A 7,402-nucleotide genomic window follows, 5' to 3' on the forward strand; every position below is an offset into this window, starting at 1 on the left:
ATTCTCAGCAACTCAGCTTTCACTGTAGAAATGACATCTTAACATTTCAAACAAATACAATACCAAAGCATGTCAAGTGAACTTTCAATAACAAGTTTACAGTCTGGAACTCTTTTAGGGCAGCGATCCGCCTACACCCTTTGACATTTCACAGGTCGAGGACAGCTCTGGGCTTGACCTCTCTTCCTGACCTTGTGCGATATGATGTTGAGCATGCTTCTGTGTCAGTCAACAGCTCTTGTGGTGTTGCAGGTAAGTGTGGTGTATGTTGTGCTGTTTGTGTGTTTAGTCCATCACGTTCTCTTTCAGGGGAACAGTTCATCTCATCAGTGTGTTGTTCTTTTGTGTTCAGTAAGTGACGACGATTGCGGCGGTACACTGCTCCTTCTGCTGTGCGGACGTGATATGAACGTTCAGTGTCAGCTGGCTGGATGATGACTGCTGGTTTCCAGAGGCCATGCTCCTGGATTCTAACTGACTCTCCGTTGATCAGTGGTGGCAGTGGTCTAGCTGACCTGTCGTAGTATCGCTTTTGTTGTTGTTGTCTCTGTGCACGTTTTCCATGCATTTCCTCGTAGCTGACGACCTCAGGTTGCAGCTGCTGGTTGGTGCTGGGAAGGGTTGAGCGAAGTCTGCGGCTCATCAACAGCTGGGCTGGTGATTTGAAGTTGTCAACTGGAGTGTTGCGGTATTCAAGGAGACTGAGGTAGGGGTCTCTCTTGTCTGCTTTTGCTTTGTCCATGAGTGATTTAGCAATCTGCACAGATTTTTCAGCAAGGCCATTACTTTGAGGGTAATGTGGGCTTGTGGTGACGTGTGAACTCCCATGCTTTTGTGAAGGATTCAAACTCATTTGATTTGTAACAGGGCCCATTGTCAGATATTAAAATCTCTACAATGCCATGCCTGGCAAAGGCTGCTTTCAGCTTGTGTATCACAGCTGCAGATGTGGTGCTGTGAAGCTTGTCGAGTTCGAAGTATCTGCTGTAGTAGTCCACTGTTATGATGTAGTCCTCGTTGTTCCAGGTGAACAGATCGGTTGCCACGACCTGCCAGGGTCGGTCTGGGATACAGTGAGGTAACATTGGCTCTTTGTTGTTTGAGGGGCGTCGTTCAAGACAGATGGCGCATCTACCAACAATGTCCTCTATTTGGTTGCACATTCCAGGCCAAAACATAATATCCCGTGGTCTCTGTTTGCACTTTTCCATGCCCATGTGTCCAGCATGGATCTTTGTCAAAATCTCTTCTCTGAGACTGGTAGGAATAATGATTTTCTCTCCTTTGAAAATGATTCCGTTGATCTGTGATAGTTCAGCACGATGGTTCCAGAATTCTGAGACGCTCTGAGGGCATTTTCTCCTCTCCTCAGGCCATCCATCCTGTATGACTTCCCTCAGCTGTGTGAGTTGAGAGTCCTTTCCTGTTTCTGCTTGGATCTCCTTCAGTTTTGTGTCACTAACTGGTAAGTTGCTGTACACAGTGTGTACTTGCATGTCCATGCCTTCACTGAGGCTGCTGTCCTTGTAGGTAAGAAACTTCCTGGAGAGTGTGTCTGCGACAGGGATGTCTTTGCCTGGACGATGAGTGACTGTGAAGTCGTATTTTTGTAGTTGAAGGATCATTCTCTGTAGCCTTGGCGGGGCTGCAGCTAGTGGTTTCCTCATGATTGACTCAAGGGCTTGTGGTCGGATTCCACAATGACTTGTCGTCCATATACGTACTGATGGAAACGTTTACATCCGAACAGAATGGCATAGAGCTCCTTTTCGATTTGAGCGTAGTTGATTTCACAGTCTGTGAGAGATTTGGAAGCGTAGCCGATGGGCTTTCCTTCTTGCAGTAGCACTGCACCTAGTCCATACTTCGACGCGTCCACTTGGAGTCTGAGCTCTTTGTTGGGGTCGTAGTAGGCAAGGATTGGTCCTGGTTCTCTCGTGATCAAGTCTTTCACATTCTGGAAAGCAATGTCGTGTTGCTTGTCCCAAAGAAACTCACTGGACTGCTTTAGCAGTTGACGCAGGGGTGCATTAGCATTGGAGAGGCTGGGTGCGAACTTGGATAAGTAGTTGACCATGCCAAGCACTGTTTCCAGCTCTGCACGGTTTTTTGGTGGCTCCATTTCTTTTATGGCTGAGATCTTCTGTGGATCTGGCTTGATTCCATTCGCTGTGAGAATATGTCCGAAGTAGCTGACCTCTGTAGCGCCGACTGTGCTCTTCTCTGGGTTGAGCCGGACTCCTCTCTCGCGGGATCTTTACAGCATCGCGCGGAGGTTTCGGTCGTGCTCCTCTTTGGTTCGACCATAGACAAGGATGTCATCCACAATTGCCACAACTCCGTCGAGGCCTTCGTACACTTCGTCGATCTTTCGCTGAAACTCGTCTTGGGCTGAGATAATCCCAAAAGGCAGGCGACGGAACTTGTAGCGTCCAAACGGTGTGTTGAATGTTGTGAGCTTAGATGACTCTTCTGTGAGCTTGATAGCCCAGTAACCTGATCTAGCGTCCATGACACTGAAGTAGTGTGCTCCCGCTAGCTTGTGTGTGATGCCATCTAGCGTCGGTAAAGTGTAATGGGGCCGTTTGATAGCCTTGTTCAAGTCTCTTGGGTCGAGGCATACTCGGAGCTTGCCTGTGCGTGGTTTCTCCACCACCACTAACGCGTTTACCCAGTCGGTTGGTTCTGTAACCTTGGTGACTATGTCAGATTGCTCCATGCTCTCCAACTCTTTCTTCAGACGGGCACGGAGAGCAAGGGGAATCTTTCTCGGGGGGTAGACCACAAGGGTTGCGTCTGGGTGAAGGTGAATGGTACATTCTCCTGGGAATAATCCTATTCCTGTAAAGTCATCAGCAAACTCCTCCAGTACATTTCCTGTCTCTACTGGTGCTGTTACTGATAAAACTAGCTTGGTGAGGTCCATGTCTAAACATGCTTTAAGACCTAGCACTGCAGGTGCTCTAGTGTCAACAACGTAAAAGTCCAACATCATGTCACTTTCCTTGTATTTGCATTTGAAAGTGCATGTGCCTTTTACTGGAGCTGTTCACCACCATAACCAGTCAGTCTGCGCATGGTGGGCTGTAGCTCGCACTCAGATGTCAATCTGCGGTACTTATTCAGAGGAATAATGTTTACTTGTGCACCAGTGTCTAGTTTGAACTTTAGCTTTGTGCCTTGTGTTCCTATCTCAATGTCAGCAAAGGCTTGCTCTGTCTCTGATATGTGACTTTTTTGTGTCACTGAATCAATAAACAGTTCATCATCATTTGACTCTTTGATTGACATTTCATCTTCACTCACTGTGTGTACTGTTTTTCCACGGTAAGCTCTGCACACTTTTGCAAAGTGATTCCATTTACCACATTTAGTACACTGTTTGCCTTTAGCTGGGCAATTTCCTTGTTCGCCATGCACTTTGTATCCACAATATCCACATGTTTTGGGGCGTTTTGAGTCTGTGTCGCTCTGTTTTGGAGTTATGTCTCTCTCCGTTCTGAAACACGCTCTCTGGGCACCGGAGGTGTGCTTTGATGTCTGCCTGACTGCGTGCACTGCTTGTTCACGTGATGCGCTCGTGCTGCGGCGCGAAATGGTTTTCATCTGAGCCTGTGCTAGCTCGTGAGATCTGGCTATGTCGATAGCTTTATCCAGCGTTAGCTCAGACCCAACATTCAAAAGTTTCTCTCTCACTCGCGGTGAGTGTATTCCAAATACAATACGGTCCCTGACCATCTCATCCTTGTTTGCATAATCACAGTCTTTCACAAGCAGACGCAGCTCAGTCACAAACGGTTCAAAAGACTCGCTAGCTCCCTGTACTTTCTCATGGAATTTGTACCTAGCGAAAATTGTATTAGTCTTCGGCACAACATATGCTTCAAAACGATCGTAGTATGTTTTCAGTACCTTTGATTCAGCCTCGGTAAGTGTCCATGTGTTGTAAATATCTCTCCCTTTTTCACCGATCCAGAGGAGCAGGTAGCTACATTTTTCCTCTTCTCCTCTTTCCTTCAGAGGACCCGTGAACATTAGCTCCACATGCTGTTTGTACTTACGCCATGCATCGGGTAAGTTTGTAGACTCCCAGTCCATTCGAGGTGAAGGAACTCCAGAAAAATCCATCTTTTAAGACCATTTACTCTGACACCATGTCTTGTTTTGTACGCTATGTACAAAATAATAAAACGTAGAACTACAGAATGTTTCTTAACATAACTCTTTATTAACTAGCTACAACTACATGTTCGCCTATCTCCAACCACGATCAACTGATGATGCCCTAACCGTCTGGGTGGTCTTAACCAATCACTGCACAGTAGGATACGGTGGTAAAATGCATCCAATTATAATTCAGTATGTATTCACGTATGAATATTACACTGTTCAGCCTTTCTTTCCGACACAAAGGAAGTGATAGGGGACACCTACGAAGAAGGACTGTGTGATGATGACATCTCAGGTAAGCAGCATAGGGTCTTCTTCTGTCCAACTTTTACATTGCTAGTAGTTAGCTCCCACGATTCAGTGTTGGTTCATAACATTGTAATATATTACATAGATACATACATACCGTAGATTGATACATCATGCAATTATTATTCTCAAGCTAACCAAAAGCATTTAGCTACGAACGTCTGTTCTCGCCATTTTCAGTTGAATTAATCAAACTTTCTTTCATGTAACTCATAAGCAGGCCATAATCATATTTCATGACAACGTAACGGTTAGCTTTGTTTACAGAAGGATGACAGAACACAATGTCTGTCAGGGAATGCTATTCTGATATGTCAGATGAAGAGTTAGACCAGAAAGTCAGCGCCATTAAGGCAAGGATGCCCCATGCGAGCTTTAGAATGGTCAAAGGAAGTCTCAGAGCAATGGGCCATCGTGTACATAGGAGAAGAGTCTTTGCAGTGTGTAGATGGTGCAGGTATCATTGCCAGAATGATCCACCTTCGTTGCATTGCTCGGCAAAAATACTCTGTTCCTGCTGTTATGTATGGTACGACCCCTGTCTCTCGTCCACATTGATACAAATCATTAATTGATAAGGTACTAAGATGTTTAATGTCTCCATCAAATCTAAGAAGTTATTTAAACTGTTTTATTGTTACTTATTCCTAGACACATTTTCAGTTATGAATGAATTTGGAGTTGTTCTTCATCTACTGGTAATACATAAATAATGAAGCAGGTTAAAAGGTTAAACATTTCACTTTTAATTCCAATGCTTTTTTTCAAGAAACAACAGGTAAGTATATTATTATGTATACATATTGCATATTTCCCATCACCTAATGAACAACCACAATACCAGTCTGGTGTTAAGCTTTCTGTGCTGTATTGACGTATCCTGAAAATGACATCTGCTATTTTAGATTGAACAGTCATATCTCAGTTATTGTTTTCATATCTACAAAAAATAAGCTATTTTCTTTAGTTTCAGAGTGCGAGCTGATTAAGGGGTCGAAAATGTAGATATTGCCAAATGTTCACTGTCCGAGGAACAGGCCGTGGGAGCTTTATTGCTGGCAAAAGTGTCCATAACCAGAGGTAATTAAACTATTCTGTGTTCTTTTTCTCTCTTCCTCTGTCTTGTTGTACATGGAACCTGTCTCACATGCAGTTTGGAGAAAGAAGGATACCTTGACCTGTCGAATTCTATCCACCTCTTCTGTGTGGGATATGTGTTTCTACCTCGTCTGTGGGCAGATCTGCAGCATTTCACAGAGAGTTGGAATAATCACCCTTTAAGTTCAGAGGCAAACCTGACACCTCACCAGCTGTGGCATATCGGAATGCTCCAAACACCTGTGTACTTTTTGTTTTTGCCTTAACACAACACAGCTGATTCAAATGATCAGGTCATCATCAAGCTTCAGGTGGTATTTATGTCTAATAATGACATTATCTTCTATTGTTTGTCCACATTTGTCTGTTTTTCAGTATAAAGTACTCTTTGGCTACTTAGTGTGGACACCAGGTGAGACCACACACACACACAATAACAGTCTCTCTCCTTCACTTCCTTCCTCTCCCCCTTCTCCCTAAATCCTCTAGGCTATTTCAGCTGTGTCGGTGAACCCCTCCTGCATCTGAACTGGCTGACACAGAGGGCACAGCATGATCATAGGTGAGAGGTGAGGTCAACAGGAAGTATTATTAAAGATATGCTTTACATTGAAGTACAGATAGAGATGTAGTAGTCCCAGAGTTAATGATTCAAGGTCAGTTTTGCATTTCACCTCTTGATGATTATGATGACTGAAAAAACAAGGCTTAATCATGCGCTCTCTCTATCCATCTGTCTCTCGTCTGCAGGTATGTTTTGATGTGAGAGAGGAAGCCAGTCCCGTAATTGCCACCTCACACCAAATTAAGTATCTCATTGAAATACTATCATGTCCTCAAATTAATGCAGATGAAGGGAGTTAGATATGCATTGTTTTTTTTCTTTATGTATATATGAATTACAAATCACCCTTTACTTAAATCATGTTTCTAGTCTATTGCATAGTTACAAAGTGTAATCATTGATGTCCCAGGAGCAGTAAACACTGTTGAAGTGTATAATTGTAATACATACATGCAGACACAGCATCATTCAAATAATGGAGTTTGATACACCTGGTATTGGATATGACTGAAAAAGAATGTCTCAGAGATTCATACCTGAACCACACTTTTATTTGCCAAGGAAGTGTACATGATCAGTGAATATATTCAATGTACAGACTACAATGTGGGGATCTCATGTGTGGTAATAACTACAGTACATGTAAATAGGACGTGCATACTTGGCACATTACATTTATTATATTCTACTCAATCCATAGGCTTCATTAATTCCATTCAGACTTTAAGTTGATACAACAACTATGATAGCGGAGGTTCATAGATAGGTTCTGAATTAATATTCATACCAAACGTTTTGGGGTCCATACACAGATCGGCTACATACTGTAGCTAGCTACACATCCATAGGCAAACAGTTATTTTTATACTCCACTACACAATAAGCAAGTAAATAGTTAGCTAACGTTAGCTATGTTACTTCAGCTGCATTGCACGGCAAGGCAAGCTTACACAATTTTATATTCAATTTGCAGTAAATGTTTTAGCCAGCTTGGTTCTTTACATCCACGGTTTCCCAAGACGACAGCCTGGTTTGCTGGTTTTCTCAGGAGTCCCTAAAACAGTTAACTTGCTAAATCGCGATTTTCTTAAATTAACTTTGACAAAAAAATATGTACAATCGTTTGGAACTACATTAACTAACATATTCTAACTAACTCTAACTCCCCCTTGTGGTGGTCTGGAGCAATGAAGCTGTGATAATGGGTACCTGTAAGTCTCGCGGTGTAAGCTCGCAACTTTTAAATGAGGAACCACTGTA

The sequence above is a fragment of the Salmo trutta genome, chromosome 16, assembly GCF_901001165.1.
Source record: "Salmo trutta chromosome 16, fSalTru1.1, whole genome shotgun sequence".
NCBI lineage: Eukaryota > Metazoa > Chordata > Actinopteri > Salmoniformes > Salmonidae > Salmo > Salmo trutta.